At 39.9% G+C, this 20,299-nt stretch overlaps 3 long non-coding RNA genes across 3 annotated transcripts in view; all 3 read right to left on the minus strand.

Moving 5' to 3' along the window:
- The window catches only part of LOC126955538 (uncharacterized), a 656,849-nt gene that overhangs the window by 304,002 nt on the left and 332,548 nt on the right, over window positions 1-20,299 (minus strand). The gene's annotated exons all lie outside the window — the stretch shown is intronic.
- On the minus strand, window positions 979-3,630 carry LOC126955547 (uncharacterized). Its single transcript, XR_007725970.1, has 3 exons — window positions 3,541-3,630; window positions 1,794-2,056; window positions 979-1,086 (listed from the first exon to the last, which is right to left on the minus strand). It is a non-coding gene; the product is annotated as an uncharacterized LOC126955547 (long non-coding RNA).
- On the minus strand, window positions 3,700-6,959 carry LOC126955545 (uncharacterized). Its single transcript, XR_007725967.1, has 3 exons — window positions 6,764-6,959; window positions 5,520-5,736; window positions 3,700-3,869 (listed from the first exon to the last, which is right to left on the minus strand). It is a non-coding gene; the product is annotated as an uncharacterized LOC126955545 (long non-coding RNA).

Raw genomic sequence — 20,299 nt, forward strand, 5'->3', positions numbered from 1 at the left:
CAGACTGCCTGTTATATTTTGTCTCTGATTTGCGATTCTTGCTCTATGCACTTCTATAAGACTCTTTTGTTTAGAGTTACTGGTCCTTCCAAGCGCTCTATTATTTCTCCCAGATGTGGTTTAGTGGGGACAATCACTCATCAATGGAGCAACCCATAAATTGAAGAGACACAGACTTATTAGATGTGATAATGCCCTCCCTCACGTCCATTTATAGGTGGTAGAAACAGGTATCTTAATAAAGTCATCTAGTCAAAATATCAGAGGAAATTATAGGATATATAACCAGTGTCCCTAGGTTTTCTTTTAAACTAATTCAGGTTTCCTATTGTGAGCCTTTCCCTGAAATTTCTCCATACTCTGTGTGATATGATAGTAATGGTGGCACTATTTATTTCATTTTGAAATAAATCTGTGTCATTATGGGAGATGGTGAAGGTATTATTATTTATTTGGCTGATGAGCAAACTCAGAAAAGACAAATGCTGACCCAAGAAGGCACAACTACAAATAGGAGAAATAAATTCCTCTGTAGATTTCTATTTTCAAATGCTATACTTGTTCTTCCTCCTAAAACCTGGTACATCCCTATATATATCATTAATGTCAATAATGTAGGAGAAAAAACTGTCTTGTAGCTATTGTCCTTGTTTGAACCTGAAGGAATAAGCATTCTAAATACGGGCTTTGATCTAGAATAGCCTAGAACGTGAACTACCAATTCCTAATAAACTGCTTTAAAAAGTAGTACTTCATGGAGCTAGTATCCAATCCTCCGCGAATGCCCATACACCACCAAAGAATTAGCTTCACATTTGTCTATCATGTATTAATTCATCTTTTGACAAACACTTAATAGCAGTCTATAGAACATGCAGAACGTAAATTATTAATACCATTTTGCAAAAACGTAATTCAGGCTCAAAGGGAAGTGATTTGACTAACTTATAGAACAATTCAAGTGCGGTCTTACCAATCAGGGTTCCTCTTTGAGCACAACGATCCCCTCTGTTTTCTACAGCGTGACTGAAGATGTGGTCATTTTAGCCTTTATTAGTGCTTAAAGTAGAAGCTGACCAACAGAACCTGTCAATGTCTAGTTTTGGTTGATCAGAATTATTTTTCGGGGAAAAGGAATATACATAATCATTTTTACAAAACAAACTAATATGCAACAAGAAAATTCAAGTCAAGATGGAGTAAATGTTGCTATTTTGGCTATTCAATCAATTGAATGAACCCGACAGACAATCAACAATGCTAATTTACCACTAATATGTTGCTGGCTCAACACTGTACTCTCACAAAACATAAAGAACAGACAAACTTCATCCCTTGCTTGGAGGAGTCTAAAAATCTTGGGAGAACAAAATCATACCCAAGGAAAATAATGCAACATAGAAATTTTGGTTCTTAGCATAAGTGTTCTATAATACATGTACCCAATATTTGTGACACACCTTTGGGCTCATTTGGGCTCCAGGACTGTGCTACGGGCTTTGTGTTCTCTTTTGGAAACTGAGACTCAGAATAGATGATCAACTTACCTGAGATCCCACAGTTAATCCGTCGCGGAGATTGGAATTTTTAACTTGTAACATATACGGACATCTCAAGCTCCTGGTTATAGTAAGGATATATCCTACTTCATTATTCTAGTTTTGAGCTTATATCTTGGAGAGATTGTGGTTTTGGCACAACACATTAAAAAGAAAAAGAAAAACAGTGCACAAGAAAGGCGTGGGATGTGTGTATGCCTCTGCAATAGGAAAATTCTGTGCTCAGCTTCTCACCTGAAAGATGGTATTCCCATGCTTGCTGGCATTTGACAAGAGAATGGTGAGTTTGTAGCACTGACCAATCAATTGGAGAACACATCTTAAGTAAGATGTAGGGGAAAAACAGATTTTCCCTGGGTGACTTCATCAGACACCTTTTTTACATAGAGGAAGAGGTCACTTCAACTCCATGCTGACACTGCTTTCTGAGTTTTCAATAAGTTTCTCCAGGAGCATCTTTGTATCTTAAAAGTTGCAGTTTTCCATGTGACATTATTCTAAGAACAGAGCGTAAAATGTAACTGCTTTGGTAACATTTTGCAGCACATCAAGAAAGACTTTGATGTCCCTGTGGTTTCAAAACTCAAATAATACCAATGTATTATCTCTCTCGCTCTCTCGCTCTCACTCTCTCTCTGGCTCTCGCTCTCTCTCTGGCTTTCGCTCTCTCTGGCTCTCACTCTCTCTCTGGCTCCCACTCTTGCTCTCCCACTCTTTGTGTTTGTGTGTTTTCCTGAGTCACACTTGTATTAATCACAAGGTGCTGACGACTCGACATACATTCCTTTGCATGGTATTCAGTCGATTCAACTGATACTTTTAAGAGCCCAGTCATATATCAAACGGGAAGAAAAAAGGGTTGATAAAAATAAATTTCCCACTGTTGATAGCCAGAGCTTTAGATCTCCAAAAATTGTTTCTAGCTCTAAGGTAGCGTTACTTCAAAGAGACGAAAATCATCCAAATGGAGTAGAAAAGCCAGCTCTTCCTGAATTCAGCTCTTCAATAAAGGGAAAAGAAAAGCATCTACAATGTTAATCAGAGTGGGGAGGGAGTGAAGAAAAAAAGTTGTAGGAATTTTTACAGTATGTTTGTTATTTCCTTTTGGACACAGTGCTCCAGGAAGCCCAGCAAGGTGATGATCCTAAACCCCTAGCAGATGGTCTTTAAAATGATCATAAGGATTTTCTTTCATAATGAATATCAAGAATCCTATAGGATTTACAACAAAAACTATTCATACATATGAAAAGACAGATGTTTCTTTAGATGCTGCTCAACGTTTCTTTGGCTGAAGCCCGGAAGAGCCATTAGCTATGACTTTATTTTCAAGCAGTTGAGTTATGTGAGACTTTAGTCTCAACTAATCAATGTCAAAACACCTTTTAAATGGAAAACATTTTTTTCTCTGGAGTGGAGAATGGAGGGCATGTGTTTAGGAGGTCAGGGAATTAAATCCACTTTCGCATTTTTTATTGTTGCACAAGACTTGGGAAACGTCAGGCTTCTTTTTTCAATTCTATGTAAATGAAGCAAGACACTGTTCAAAGCAAATATTTTCTGCCTAATGAGCAGCGCTTAGACTGATGACTATACAGAGAAAGAGTAAATTCCATGGTTTGTATATGACAGAATTTTCCGTGCTGCTCTGGAGGGCAGGAGTCTGAGGTCTAATCTGGAATCTATCACTCCGTAGCGCTGTTGTGAGTTTAGACAAGGCATTATCTTTCTCTGAGTTCATAGTGATCAACATCAAAGGAAACCTGGAGTAATTCAGCATATCACAAATCTAACTCCCCAAATCACTTGAAGAGTTTTTTTTTTTTTTTTTTTTTTTTTTTTTTTTTTTTTTTTTTTTTTTTTAATGTGTTTGCTAAGATCCAAACCTACCGTACAGAATCAGAATCTTTGGGAAGAAGGTTTTGAGAAGCTATAGCTAACAACAAAAACAAACCTCCCCGGTGATTTCTAATTTCCTCACCTATAAGAGAATGGAACATGTGTTTTTTTCAATGTTGGATAAATGCATGATCTGTTCTAGGGTAGAATATTATGGATAGTGGTGCTCATGATATTCCTAAAGATAAAAACAGTTTTATTATTAATTTTAAAATTCAGAATATGAATATGCACTTGCATTATAATATAAAGGAATGTTTTTTTTTCTTCTTCCATTTCTTCCTGCCTTGCTTCTTAATATGGAATAGTTTAATGCCAAACATTTAATGCAATTTATTTTCTTAAAGAAGCTTCAGAGAGGTGAAAATGATCCAAATGGAGTAGAAAAACTTCAGCTCTTCCTGAATCACACTTCTATCAAGGAAAAAGAAAAGCATCCACAAAGTTAATCAGGGTGGAGAGGGGGTGAAGAAAAAAAGCTTTGCTAGTTGAATTAGAGGAAAGAGTTCTGAACTTAAGAGTTAAAAACCCCCAGAGTCCCCACACCAGGTGAAGAAGGTGGTCACCCCAAGGACACAAAGTGCCAAAGTTACTGAGCATGTCTGAAATATTGTAGTAACCTGGAACTTGCATTTTGATGCCATCCAGGGAGATGGGAAATAAAGCCCAAGTCCAGTACATGTCAGGTATCCTAACGGGAGACCTCCTAAACATGACGTCCCAATAAGGCTAAACCTTCCTTGGAAGAGTGAATGTTAAATAAACCGTACACTAAGGGGGTCACCTGCTTTCATGCTGGCCATGGGCAATAATAAATCCTAACAATTCATTATCATAAACCTCTGTTAATATAGGTTTCTAATAAAATATTTTACTGCATGTTTCTTGTCATAATATTGGTTTTTTAATTCAAAAAGATATATCATTGATGTCTCCCAGATGGCTGACTTCGACAAATTCAAAATCTCACTGAAGCAGTGGAAAGAGGCACAAAGGGTACAAATGTTCAGTGATAAAGTGAGTAAGCTGTTGAATTCTAATAGACAGCATGCTGATTTTCGTTAATAACGTATCGTTGAAAGCTAAGAGAATAGAACTTGAATATTCAAACAACAGCCAAAAACTATGTGAACTGGTTGATATATTAATTAGCTTAATGTGGTAATCATTTCACAATGTGTACATATATCCTTATGTTGTATACCGTCAATATACATAATTTGTATTTGTCAACCACACCTCAGTAAAACTGGAAGACAATGGGAAAAGTAACATTCTCAAAGAAGTTAAAGATCTAAAGAACATAAACACTCCAGTTTGTTCTCTCTTTATCCCTCTGCATTCTTCTTTATCTCTCACATCCGCCCATGCACATATGCACAGCCTTTTTCTCTCTACTTTCTTATATGCACTACCTCTGCTTTTTTTTTTTTTTTTTCCTCTCTCTCAAATCCTGTTATCAGTTCAGGATTCTAATGACAGAACAAGAGGAGTGGCTACTCTTTGAACATTTGTTTTACTATCTTTCTTTATGACACTTTGGAGATGAAGTTTTCCCTTTAATGCTTGAGAATGCAAAAATTTTTAGGCCGGGAAAAGACACTCTTGTAAGGAACGGCACATATAACATTCATCTGATGGAAGGATAAATGTTAGTGTGGGTTCATATTCCAGTTTTACCTTCCCCCTGCTGTATCATATGAGACAAGCCATTTTTGAGCCTGTTATGGAAATAAGCCAGTAGTGATAGCCCCAGTGTATTAGCCCCAAACTGTCCCCATATTGTTTACACCTTCACAGCAAGCTAGGACAATCAGCTAAAGCCTATTGATGTTAAAACTAAAATTTGTGCACACCCAGTTTCTTTAAATATAGTTCAAATAATCACATTGTTAGCCATTTACAGCCTACCTAGTCTGCATGCCCTGCAAAACTACACTCAACATCTGCTAATTACAGATAAGCAGATGACCTTTGTAGCTAAACCCTCAATTCCTGCCTCTTTTTATAACTCTTTGACTCAGATTCCTCAGCAGCTGCTGAAAGAAGAACATTACTTACGTGAGCTCCCTCTATGATTTTCTCCTTTTCCTGAAGAGATCCTTTTCTCCATTTTCTTCTGCATGTGACTTTGTGCCAGTGTCCCTGGAAGATCTCCTGGTGGAAGGGATTCTTTCATGCAACTCTATGCAAGCACAGCCCAACCAAGCAACGTTAGTGCCTCTCACATTCTTGTTTTTCCCTTGATCAACGCTGGAATCCTTGAATTTAACATAATCTGTTTTGAAATGATGGTATATTAGTTATCCAACAGTGATGTTTGGAAAGAGCCTGGCATCACACCTGATATTTAATTGAAGGTCATTAAATGTGATTCTCTTCTCTTTGTAATGGGTCCATATGTGGTGTCATTTGCACAACAGAAAGAAAAGAGGAGTGGCAATTATTCTGTCATTTGAGTTAAAGTTTAAGAAGGCCTTGTCAAAGGCTGGATGAACAGAGCTTTAGAGATGGACAGGGAAGTTTTGATCCATTGTTTTCTTGTTTTTTTTTTTTTTTTCGGATAAATTCATCAGAATCTATCAAATATTTACATTACTTAGAGCTTTGAGGACACAACCCTAAAGAGGCTAAACTTCATTCAGTATCATTGTCCATAAGATGAAAGTTAGCATCAAATTTGAGAGAATGCTTCTTGATGGGACAGGATATAAGAAATATTTTCAAAATACAGATTAAAAAGCAAATTGGGCTGGGTGTGGTGGCTCATGCCTGTAATCCCAGCACTTTGGGAAGCCAAGGTGGGTTGATGGCCTGAGGTCAGGAGTTTGAGACCAGCCTGGCTAACATGGTGAAACCCCCATCTGTACTAAAAATACAAAAATTAGCTGGGTGTGGTGGCGGGTGCCTGTAATCCCACCTACTAAGGAGGCTGAGGCCGGAGAATCGCTTGAACCTGGGAGGCGGATGTTGCAGTGAGCCAAGATTGTGCCATTGCACTCCAGACTGGGTGACAAGACCAAAACTCTGTCAAAAACAAAAACAAAAACAAACAAACAAAAAAACAAGCAAAACAAGCAGATATATTGTTGCTTGCATGGGTCATGGCAGCGGAAGTGCCAGATGTGACCAAAACTCACAGGGTGAGAGCTCATTCAGAGAGAGGTGTGCTCACAGCACACATCACCTCAGCTGAACAACCAAAAATGTTTCTGCCCCAAATTATTAAAGCCAGATGTTTGTAGTTGTAAAAAGGAGTAGTTTACTAGAGTCAAAAGCCCACTTCCTCTTGAAAGTGCTGTTACCTGGCCTGTATTACTGTGTGTCCCCTATATCTCCATGGATATTAAAGAGCTCAGTTCCGTGATGGCTTTTCTACTGTCTGCTCTGACAGAAAGACAACAGTCACCACTGAAATACATAGAAATGTCACCACCTCTCTCACAAGCACAGCTTGTTGGCCTTGATGAATGGAGTGTATTACAGGCTCTCCATGAGGATCTTCTTGTGAATCTTCTAGATTTGTGTGACCTCATCATTCCACTATGACCAATTCTTTCAGAATCCTTATCCTTCAGGAACCCTGCTTGGTTCAGCATGGGGCATCATTTTATCCTGGCTTCTGAGTTTGACTCTAGCGGACGGTGATGTGGTTTCACTGTGTCCCCACCCAAATCTCACCTTGAATTGTAGCTCCCATAAATCCCACGTGTTGTGGAAGGGAACTGGTGGGAGATAATTGAATCATGGAGGCGGTTTCCTGTATACTGTTCTCCTGGGAGTGAATAAGTCTCTTGAGAACTGATGGTTTTATAAAGGAAACCCTTTTCACTTGACTCTAACTCTCTCCTTGCCTTTCATCATGTAAGATGTCCTTTAACCTTCTGCCATGATTGTGAGTACTCCCCAACCATGTGGAATTGAGCCCACTAAACCTCTTTTTCTTTATAAATTACCCAGTCTCATGTATGTCTTTATCAGCAGCATGAAAACAAACTAATACAGATGGTTGGCCGCATACTTTGGGGTCCTTGCCAAAGAGTTCAATCCTATATTGTGAGAGTGCTCTCAGTCAATGCATTTTTGCTTGCCCAGGCTTGTGTTTCAATCCACCTGGTTAAACACTCTCAAAATCCAGTTCCAAATTTCCAGGATCTGGTCCAGCATGCAAGTGGCTGAGATGTTACTACTCCATCCTGACCAAAGTAAAACCTGAATAAACTGAAAAAGTTAATAATCCTTAGCTCCATCAGAAAAAGTGAGGTCACAGGGCAAACTGCTCTTCCTCAAATTAGAGAGACAGACAGCAGGATACAGAGAATCGCAACTTGCCAGAGCATAAACCATTTTTTGGAAGCAGCACCAGTAAGGCAGGAAAACCTAAACTTTTAATTGACAAATTGTTCTGGTAGACAAGTCTAAGAGTTAAAAATCCCAGGGGGACCTAAACATAGAAATGTCCCCACACTTTTGTGACTTTTATCTTCAGGAACTCTACCAAATCCTCACAGTGAATACCAGAGAAATATTCCCTCATGATTCCAACAGAGGGAGAGGAAAGGGAACCATTTAGAAAAACAGAAGAGCATTCTGTTCTTAAGAAGAACTGCCCTCAGGAGAAACTTTCCACCAGAGCCTAACCTGATGTTGTTTTATCAGAGCCTAGCCTACCTAAGAGAAAAGTAATACCCAATCCCAGCTTCTTCTAGCCATCCTGTCTTGCCTAAGGCAGAGAGGAGCCTGTGCAACACTGGTGAACTTCACAGCGCACAAGCTCGCCATAAAACTGAACCCTAATCACAGAACTGTAGTGTGCTGCTGCTCCCCAAGCCTCGTCACTACATCCCTGAAGGCCTATTTACTGCAGTTTCTGTTACCCAGTATGTCATATTTATCTTTCAACAAAAAATTATAAGGCACACTCAATGGCAAAAATCACAGCACGAAGGGACTAACTAAACATTAGAAACAAAGTCAAATGTGGCAGGAATGTTGGAATTATCAGACCAGAGATTTAAAAAATAAACATGATTAGTATGCTAAGGGCTTTAATGGAAAAAGTAGACAACATCTAAGAAAAGATGGATAATGTAAGCATAGAGGAGTAAATTCTAAGAAAGAATCAAAAATAAATGTTAGAGATCAAAAACACTGTAACAGAAATAAAGAATGCCTTTGATGGGCTCATTAGTACACCAAACACAGCTGAAAGAAAAATCTCTGAGCTTGAGGATATGACAATAGAAATGTCCAAAACTGAAAAGCACAGGATAAAAAAGATTGGGAATAAAAACAGAACAGAATGTCCAAGGACTATGAAACAACTATCAAAGGTATAACTTGTATGTAGTGAAAATAACAGAAGAAGAAGAAAAGGGGAAAAGAAAGGAAGACATATTTGAAACAATAATATCTGAGGATTTTCCTAAATTTATGTCAGCCAAACTACAGACCCAGGAAGCTAAGAAAAAAGTCTGCCAGGAGCAGTGGCTCACACCTGTAATCCCAACACTTTGGGAGGCTGAGGCAGGTGCATCATGAGATCAGGAGTTCAAGACCAGCCTGGCCAAGATGGTGAAACCCCATCTCTACTAAAAATACAAAAAGTATCCAGGCATGGTTGTGGGCCCCTGTAATCCCAGCTACTCGGAAGGCTGAGGCAAGCAGTTGCTTGAACCCAGGGACAGAAGTTGCAGTGAGCCGAGATCGCACCACTGCACTCCAGCCTGGGCAACAGAGCTAGAGTCCATCTCAAAAAAAAAAAAAAAAAAAAAAGAAAAAGAAAGAAAGAAAGAAAAGAAAAAACATTAAGGAGGGGAAATGCCCCCAAAAGCTGTATCTAAACATATCATATTCAAACTTCAAAAATAAAAAATAAATAAAAATTATTGGAAAAAATAGAGGGAAGGAAGCACCTTACCTATGTAGAAACAAAGATAAAAATTTTATCTAATTTCCTCAGAAATCAATCAAACAAAAACAAGGTGGAGTAAAATTATTAAAGTATCGAAAGAAAATAAAGACCAACCTACAGTTTTTTACCCTCCAAAATTGTCCATTGAAAGTGCTGAAGAAATAAAGACTTTTTCAGATAAACAAAAATTGAGATAATCTATTGCCAGCAACCCTGCCTTGCATGAAATAGTAAAATAAGTTTTTTAGAGAGGGGAAAAATAATACCGGTCAAAAACTTAGATCTACATAAAGAAATGAAGAGCATCAGGGAATGAATAAGTGAAGGTAAAAGTTTAAAGAAAAACTTTTATTTGTCTTATTTCTAATTGGCCTACAAAAACAATTCATTCAAAATAATAATAGCAACAATGCACTTGATCATGTGTGTTTATGTGTAGATACATGTTTTTGTATGCTCATGTACAAGTGAAAGTAATGACAGCAATGATACAAGGGACAAGAGAGTGAATTCGTGTATCAGTCCATTGTAATAAATATTTTGTTATTAAAAGGTACTTGTACTACCTGTGAAATGGTATATCATTATTTGAAAGTAGACTTGGCTTTGTTGTGAATGTGTAATGCAAACTTTACAGGAACCACTCATTTTTTTTTAAAGAAGTATAATTTACATGCCAAAAAAAGAGAAAATGGAATCATCAAATGCTCTATTAAAATGAAGAAAGACAGATAAATAGTGAAAGACAGAAAGAGCAACAAGGAACAATGGCAAGAAATGCCACACATAAATAGAGTCAACTAATCCTTGACAAAGGAGCAAAGGCAATACAATGGAGCAAGGACAACCTTCTGAACAAATTGTTTGGTAACAACTGGATGTCCACATGAAAAACATCAAGAGATAGAACTTACACCTTCTCAAATATTATCTCAAAATAGATCACACACATGAATACAAAATGCAAAACTATAATAACTAGAAGATAATATAGGAAAAAAAAATCTAGATTACTTTAAATATGGCAATGACTCTTAGATACAACGCCAAAGGCACAATCTATGAAAATATTACTGACAATCTGAACTTCATTAAAATTTGAAACTCTTGCTCTGTGAAAAACAATTTCAAGAGATCGAGAAAACAAGCCACAGACTGAGAGGAAATATTTGCAAAAGACACACCCATCTCATTTAAAAAAATCACCTTAGACATACAAAGAACTTTTAAAACTCAAAAATGAAAAAAATAACAATTCAATTAAAAATGGGCAAAAGACCTGGACATGTCACCAAATAGAATATACAAATGGCAAACAAACATATAAAAGATGTTAAATAGCATATGTCATCAGGGAACTCTAAATTAAAACAACAACGAGATAAAACTGCACACCTATTAGAATAGACAAAATAAAAGTCAATGACAACACCAAATGATGGGAATGATGTAGAACAACAGGAACTGCCATTCACTACTGGTGGAAATGCAAAATAATACAGCCACTTTGAAAGACAATATGGCAGTTTCCTACAAAACTGAACGTACTCTTACTATAAACTCCAGCAATCTTATTCCTTGACATTTACCTAAATGAATTGAAAAATATTATCATGAATGATTATAGCAACTTTATTCATAATTATCCAAACTTGGAAACCACAAAGATGCCCTTCAGTAGATGAATGGATAAACTGTGGTACATCCAGATAATGGAGGAAAAAAAAGAAAGAAAGAAATGAGCTATCAAGTCACAAAAAGAACTGGTAAAACTTTGACCGTATATTATCAAGTGCAAGAATGCAACCTGGAAAAGGCTACTCACTGTAACATTCCAAGTACATGGCACCCTGGAAAAGGCAAAATTACGGAGACAGTAAAAAGGCAAGTGTTTGCAAGAGAAGGGGAGTGTATTAGTTGATTCGCATGCTGCTATGAAGAAATTCAGAGACTGGGTAATTTATAAAGAAAAGAGGTTTGATTGACTCATAGTTCTGCAGGGCTGGGGAGGCCTCAGGAAACTTATAATCATGGCAGAAGGGGAAGCAAACACATCCTTCTTCACATGGTGACAGCAAAAAGAAGTGCTGAGCAAAAGGGTTGAAAAACCCCCTTATAAAACCATCAAAGCTTATGAAAACTAACTCACTATCATGAAAACCGTGTGAGTAACTGCTCCAATGATTCAATTACCTCCCACCAGGTCCCTCCCACAACAGAGGGAGATTATGGGCAATATAATTCAAGATGAGATTTGGGTGGGGACAGAGCCAAACCGTATCATTCCATCCTTGTCCCTTCCAAAATCTCATGTCCTCACATTTCAAAACACAGTCATGCCATTCCAACAGTCCCTCAAAATCTTAAGTTATTCCAGCATTAACCCAAATGTCCAAGTCCAAAGTCTCATCTGAGACAAGGCAAGTCCATTCCACCTATGAGGTTGTAAAATAAAAAGCAAGTTAGTTACTTCCTATATACAATAGGGGTACAGGCATTGGGTAAATACACCAATTCCAAAGGGGAGAAATTGGCCAAAATGAAGGTTCTACAGGCCCCTTGCAAGTCTAAAATCAAGCAGGGAAGTCAAATCCTAAAGCTCCTCAATCATCTTCTTTGACGCTATGTCTCATGTTCAGATCATTCAGATGCAAGAAGTGGGCTCTCATGGCCTTAACCGGCCCTACCCCTGTGGCTGTGCAGGGTACAGTGCCCCTCACTGCCTTCATTGCTGGCGTGTAGTGTCTGTGGCTTTCCCAGGCACACAGTGCAAGCCATCAGCAAATCTACCATTCTGGGGTTTGGAGGATGGTGGGCCTCTTCTCACAGCTCCACTAGGCAGTGTCCCAGTGGGGACTCTGTGTGAGGGCTCCAACCCCACATTTCCCTTCTACACTGCCCTAGCAGAGGTTCTCTATGAGAGCTCTATGCCTGTAGCAAACTTCTGCCTGGACATTCAGGTGTTTCTATACATTCTCTGAAATCTAGGTAGAAGTTCCCAAATTTCAATTCTTGACTTCTGTGCACCTGCAGGCTCAACACCAGATGGAAGCTGCGAAGGGTTGGAGGTTGCACCCTCTGAAGGCATTTCCCAAGCTGTACCTAGTCCCTTTTAGCCATGGCTGGAATGCAGGACACCAATTCCCAAGACTGCACAAAGCAGCAAGGCTGTGGGACTGGCCCAGGAAGCCATATATTCCTCCTGACCTGTGATGGGAGGGGTCGCTATGAAGACCTCTGACATGCCCTGGAGACATTTTCCCTATTGTCTTGATAATTAACATTTGTCTCCTCCTTACTTAAACAAATTTTTGCAGCTGGCTTGAATTTCTCGTCAGAAAATGGGTTTTTCCTTTTTATCACATTTTCAGGCGACAAATTTTCCAAACTTTTATGCTCTGCTTTCTTTCTAAACATAACTTCTAATTTCAAACCATATCTTTGTGAATACACCTAACTGAATGCTATTAGCAGCACCATAATTACATCTTGAATGTTTTGCTCTTTAGGAATTTCTTCCACCAGATACTCTAAATTATCTCTCTCAAGGTCAAAGTTCCAAAGACCTCTAGGACAGGGGCAAAATGTCACCTGCCTCTTTGCTAAAACATAGCAAGAGTCATCTTTATTCCAGTTCCCAACACGTTCCTCATCCCCATCTGAGACCACTTCAGCCTGGACTTCATTGTCCACATCACGATGAGAATTTTGGTCAAAGTCATTCAACAAGTCTCTAGGAAATTCCAAACTTTCCCACATCTTCCTGTCTTCTTCCGAGCCTTCCAAACTGTTCCAACCTCTGCCTGTTACCCAGTGCCAAAGTTGCTTCCACATTTTCAGGTATCATTACAGCAGTGCCCCACTCTCTGCGGTACAAATTTACTTGAATTACTCCATTCTCACACTGCTATGAAGAAATACCTGAGACTGGGTAATTTATAAAGGAAAGAGGCTTCATTGACAGTTCCGCAGGGCTGAGGAAGCCTCAGGAAGCTTACAATCGTGGCAGAAGGGGAAGCAAACACGTTCTTCTTCACATGGCAGCAGGAAGAAGTGCCAAGTAAAAGGGGGAAAGCCCTTTATAAAATCATCAGCTCTTCAGAGAACTCACTCACTATCAGGAGAACAGCATTAGGGTAACCACCCCCATGATTAAATACCTCCTGCCAGGTCCCTTCCATGACATATGGGGATTATGGTAACTACAGTTCAAGATAACATTTAAGTGGAGACATAGCCAAACCATATCAGGAAGGTAGTGGGAAAATAGGCAGAGCGCAGAGAATCTTTAGGGCAGTGAAATTATTCTGTATGATAATATAATGGTGAATACATGCCATTATACATTTGTAAAAGCCTATAGGACATAGTGAACCCTAATGTAAACTATGGGACTTGAGTGACATTGTGTCAATGTGGGTTCATCAATGGTAATAAATTCACCACTCTCATAAGGGATATTGATAGTGAGGGTCTGTGCATGAGGAAAGGCAGAGGGTATGTAGGAACTATCTGTACTTTCCATTCCATTTTTCTATAAACTCAAAAGTGCTTCCAATTACAAAATTTATTAATTTTCATGATTAAATCACGCTGCTATAAAGACACATGCACACGTATGTTTATTGCGGCACTATTCACAATGGCAAAGACCTGGAATCAACCCAAATGTCCATCAGTGACAGACTGGATTAAGAAAATGTGGCACATATACACCATGGAATACTATGCAGCCATAAAAAAGGATGAGTTTGTGTCCTTTGTAGGGACATGGATGCAGCTGGAAACCATCATTCTTAGCAAACTATCACAAAAACAGAAAACCAAACACCGCATGTTCTCACTCATAGGTGGGAACTGAACAATGAGATCACTTGGACTCGGGAAGGGGAACATCACACACCGGGGCCTATCATGGGGAGGGGGGAGGGGGGAGGGATTGCATTGGGAGTTATACCTGATGTAAATGACGAGTTGACGAGTTGATGGGTGCTGACGAGTTGATGGGTGCAGCACACCAACATGGCACAAGTATACATATGTAACAAACCTGCACGTTATGCACATGTACCCTAGAACTTAAAGTATAATAATAATAATAATAATTAAAAATAAATAAATAAATAAATAAAATTTATTAATTTTCAAAAGACAAAAAAATCTGTTCTAAGGCCATTCCTATGGCATATGTCTGTGCTTGCTAGGTAGTTCTTTCAACTACTTTAAGGTATGATCTCTTTAATCCTATCAAGCCCAGCCAGGTTTTGCTTGGGTTGTACTCTAGTTGTTAATCAGTCATCCAAAAGAAGAGATGGGTGACTGAAGGGGATCCCTAGTTGCTTTGTTGGGGGAATGTTCTCTGCAGTTTCTTTCTGCACAGGGAAAGTGCTAGCTCTTAGGGTGAGGTGGATGAACTAAGCAGGCTCTGGTGGTTCACTGGAGTCTGTACAGCTGAAATCCTTTGGGGAGTCTATCCAGATATTCCCGTTCCCTATTACAGGTTCCCAGGTTTTCCCAACTAGGTCCCTTATTCTAGCGTCACACAACTTCTTTAACAGAGGATTTAAATGTCGCTAGTGCTCTCCACTCTGACAATTAAATCCTGTGCTTCCTGTGCTTGCACCACAGCTGTAGACACAGCTGCAATATACAAGACACTCTTGCAATATACAAGAAAAAGAATTCTTTTTATGCTGCAACAAGGCCCTCTGACTCTCACATTTAGCCTTTAACTGCCTGTTGACAGTTTCTCATTATCCCTCCATAGACATCCAGGACTTAGTAATAACCCACACCTCCTCTGTTTTTGTATTGTATTTTTTAGCTAAATCCGTTTCCAATATCTGCATCATTGCACACACAAGGGTATGTCCCTTGACATCACCACAAAGGACATATTTAGCAACTGGTAAATCTGTCTGTGCTGGGGAGTTTCCCTAATGCACATATCCCTCAGAACAGAGGCCTCTTTGCTGGCTAAGCAGTGAGTGAGTAATGTAGCCCCCAATCTCCATCTCACTGCCTCCCTTCTCAAACCACTTTCAGTACCAACATTGCAGGTCCTCCAAGAAGTGACACCAAGATGCCAAGACAGAATTAGATAGATAGATAGATAAGAAAATTCTCTGGGAAAATGTCTCCTAGGGATAATGGAAAGATGGAGCAGGATTATGCAGAGAGAGCCTTCAGTCAGGGGTGCAGGTATGGCACCTAAGTATGGAGAGAAGCAAGGAGGGAGGACTTCAGTCCAGCGTTGAAAGCAGATCATTCAGGCTGATGGAAAGTCCTAAAGTGAAGATTGCCTAGAGGGGGTCTCACGTTGAGCAGGAATGGTTTGATTCCTGGCTTAGTCTGTTGTGTGTTATTATAAGAGAATATCAGAGTAAGGGCTATTTATAACGAACATACACTTATTTGGCTCATGATTCTGAGGGCTGGAACATCCATAATTGAGAGGCTGGCATCTCATGAGGACCTTCCTGCACCATCATACCGTGGTGGAGGGCATCACAAGAGTGAGCGAGAGGGAAGGCGGTCGTACTCCTCTTTTTATTAGGAATCTCCTCCTGCAACAACTAACCCACTCCTGCAGAAACAGCATAATCCATTCATGAAAGCAGAGCCCACATGACCTAATAACCTCGTAATGGTCTCATCTCTCAACACTATTGAATTAGGAATTAAGTTTCTAACATATTAACTTTGGGAGACACATTCAAACATAGCAACTTTAGTACCTGGCCATGCTTGGTCATCAGCTGGGAGCTGACCAGGGAATACACCATATGACTTGGGTGGATTTCTGTCCTTTTGTTTTTTTTAAAGGGATGGTCTCACTCTGTCCCAGGGAGAACTGAGCAGTGTACTCCCCACACTTGCAAGAAGGAAACACACTTTCAATTTAATTTTAACTTGTAACCTCCCATGACACAATTTGTTTCTCCATTTCCTATTTAGCCTCTGCCACTTTTTACACACTGTTCTCAGGTTGGTAAATGAAAGTAACATCCTGTTGACCTGCAGGCAACAAGCAGGTGTCTTATTTTAGCTTTGCGAAGAATTTTTGGGATCGTGTGTGCAGTGGGCACATTTGTCAGTCTGATCATAATCTGCACACACACAATGTTAATGCACATGAACAGGCACACATTTAACTCTGGGGAAAACTGAATACAGAGAAAGCTTCTGGTGTGTAGTTGCAGGAATATCTCATGGCCTTTATATCCAATGACCAGTGGGTGATTATCAGACTCAAAGTCATTATAAGTCTTGGGATTTGGAGTTTTCTAAGAACTTTTGAAGATATATCTAATTGTCAAGCATTTTTGCCCATTAACATAATGTGATCATAAAGGGGACAAGTGAAAAAGGTAGATGACTTCTTCAAGATGACCTCTTGTACTAGTTAGTAAATCCTCACAGCTCGTAAGATCCATTTTTCATCCCACTTGTCAACTAGTCAGATAGGGTAGCAAGATCTTTCTTACCGATTGAATAACATTAAGTGTTTCCTGGTAAAGCATGTCTGAGAAACAAAATTCAAACAAGTGTCTCTTCTGCAGGACACAATGAAATCTTTCATTTGGTGCTTTAATAAGTATTGTGATGTTCAGGAAGAGGGGATAGGAAGCAGCATTAGGCAAAGGATGTTCCCTAAAGCATTCTTCCTTCATAAAGCATCACCCAACATTGAATCCCTATAACATGCACAACCGGCTCAGGCTAATGCCAAAGGAGTTCTGTATCTGCTACTGGTTGGCTGGATGACTATCGTTCTCACTTTCTGTATTCTCATCTGTATGATGAGAAGACTCTTCTTGGCCCCACTTGCTGGAGCTCCTTCATTGGCAAAGAAGGGTGGACACTGTGTCCATAGTGAGTGTTAGGAGGGCAGGAAACCTCAGCAGGTGAGGGTGTAGGAGCAAATGAGAGCAGCCAGGGTCTGTGGGTTGATATTAGTCCTTCAACATGTACTTCCGTTCAGCAAGGAAAGAAGTATAGAAATTAAAACAAGGCACTTACAAACATTTAGAGCAATTGGATAATGCTGAGATAGTCAAGTATGGGTGAGAGGACATAGGATTCTCCTCATTTTTATTGTGTTTTGTAAAACCAAATGGGAGGGGAACTAAATCAATACTGATTCTCCCCCATGAACACTTTAAGAAAGACTACTCTATAGGACATCAAATCCCCTAATCATAACACAATTTTAAATATTAGATCACTACAAAGTGGGTTTTCTTTTCCATATCTGCAATCTCCTACTTTGAAAAGCTTCCCTATGCTTTAGCTACGTGGGTACGGCTATTGTGCCACAGATTCTATGTGACAGCCCTGAACATGGCAGGTGAGCTCACTGCTTATGTAGGTAGAACAAGGGCCAAGTGAGGCAGGAAAGTGTTAGCCAACCAGTGAATTGTCTTCCTGCCCTGTCTTTTGTGAGCCCCAATTTTGTTTAGCTTTCCCCAATTCTGAGTCAAGCTCTTCTTCCCATGCTCACACCATCCCATACTACTTTTCTTGGATGACTGTATCCTGGGGGACCCCCACTTAACAAGCCATAGTTCTGTCCCCTTATTGTTATTTTTGTTTGTTTGATAAGAGAGAATTTGTACTGAATCAACACCTGAGGCAAATCCCACCTTGAGTGATTCCAAGGAGAATGGTGAGAGAAATAGTGAATACAATTCAGTAAAGAGAAAAGACAGGAGGAGGAGGAGGAGGAGGATGAGGAGCAGGAGGAGGGTGAGGAGGAGGAGGAGGAGGAGGAGGAGAAGAAGAAGAAGAAGAAGAAGAAGAAAAGAAGAAGAAGAAGAAGAAGAAGAAGAAGAAGAAGAAGAAGAAGAAGAAGAAGAAGAAGAAGAAGAAGAAGAAGAAGAAGAAGAAGGGGAGGAGGAGGAGGAGGAGGACGAGGAGGAGGAGGAGGGCGAAGAGGAGGAGGAGGAGGAAACTAGATACTAATAATAAAAACTAGGTTAGGGCCAGAGTTAACACGCAAGTAAGAAGAAAATATGCAAGTCAGTAGATAAATGGGTAAGAAAAAAAAATTCAGGAAAAAAGGCTGGAGGCATTCACAAAAGGTGTTTGCCCAGGAGTCAGGCAGTATCTGGCCTGGAAGATGGTCTCTGCACTAGTCTGTGTCTAAATCCACTTCTTACAGAAACATACCTTTCAGCTAACATCTGGAAAGAATGTTACAAATCCCCGTTTTTCCATTTTGGTGCAGTCTATGCAATAGTTCCAGGGTTTTTATCTCCAGATCCTCATTTTATTTATCTGTAAAAGGGCTGCTATTGCTAATCTAATGGATTTTTGGCTATAAAGCAGTCTGAGGAATAATTGCCCCTGGTATGAACATAATGTAGGCTGCTTAATGTTTTTAGGGTGGGGTGTGCCCAGTTACATATGATAGGTTATATAGACACTGCAGATTTTATGTTCTGAAATGGCCTTAGCATCCATTATCCCACACCAGAGGTACACACAGAGTAAGACAACAAGAAAAGGCAAAATGCCAAGGGAGGAAGATGCATATCTACACAGAATAAATCTACTGCTGTCAGAAGCTCAGAAAAACTCTGTCAAGAGAGATGTCAAGGCTTGATTCTATGCACACAACAGAAAGTTTCAGGCAAGAATTTTCTGTACATAGCATGTGTGTGTACAGTTGCTCAGAAAAAGTACAGGAAAAAATAGCTCTTTTAAAACTGATGTAAAGTTTCTGATTCTTCATCCATCCATTCATCTACTCAGCCATCCATCATCTATTCACCCACTCATTCTCCATTCACCCATTCATCCATCCATCTGCCTATCCATCCATTCATCTATTCACCATCCACCATCCACCCACCCATCCATCCATCCATCCATCCATCCATCCACCCACCCACGCATCCATCCATCCAAACCCTTCCACCATATTTTTCAAAGTTGTCTTTCTTACCATTGTGATACATGTTTATCTTATGTTACTCCTAAATAGTAAGAGAGAGGAGAGTGCAAAATATAGTTAAATTATTTCAATAAGCACACCTAACTTCTAATTTGAGACCTCTTTTTTCTTTTTTCTTTTTTTTTTTTTTTTTTTTTTTTTTGAGACTGAGTCTCTCTCTGTCACGCGGGCTGGAGTGCAGTGGCGCTATCTCAGCTCACTGCAAGCTCCGCCTCCCGGGTTCACGGCATTCTCCTGCCTCAGCCTCCGAGTATCTGGGACTACAGGCGCCTGCCACCACGCCCGGCTAGTTTTTTGTATTTTTAGTAGAGATGGGGTTTCACCGTGTTAGCCAGGATGGTCTCGATCTCCCGACCTCGTGATGCACCAGCCTCGGCCTCCCAAAGTGCTGGGATTACAGGTGTGAGCCACCGCGCCCGGTTTGAGACCACTTTTCATCCTCCTCAGTGAGGAGAACTTAACCTTAATTCATTCAGAATAAACAAAAGCATTTTAGAATGTTCTCAGTGAAGTTGGGGATTCCTGTCTGTTGTTATGTCTCTGGACTGATCTCTTTAAGCTTCAGGTCACTGAGCCATGCCAATCATATGACTGTGAGAGCATGTGGTCCTTGCTCATTGTAATCTATCCACTCTGGCATCTGCTGACCTTGTCCATGTCTCTCCTGGTCCCCAGTCATTAGCCCACAGAGGTCTTTCCATATCTACCTTCTTGATCCTTAGGGCACTCAGCCAACTTACTCTTTTCCTAACTTCTGTTCCTTTCCATGAACATGAGACACTTGAGCATGCTCTCCTCTGACACTCCAAGGCTGGGAAAATTCAAGAGCCCAGCTCAGACCCTCTTTTTATCCATATGCCACTCCGCATTACTGACTATGCATACCACTGCCATGCTCTGCAAGAAAATTTTGCCAGGTTCCTGGCCAGCTCCCACCACTTACTGGTTGGTTGTGGTAATGAACCGCAT

This window comes from Macaca thibetana, chromosome 5 (genome assembly GCF_024542745.1).
Source record: "Macaca thibetana thibetana isolate TM-01 chromosome 5, ASM2454274v1, whole genome shotgun sequence".
Classification (NCBI taxonomy): Eukaryota; Metazoa; Chordata; class Mammalia; order Primates; family Cercopithecidae; genus Macaca; species Macaca thibetana.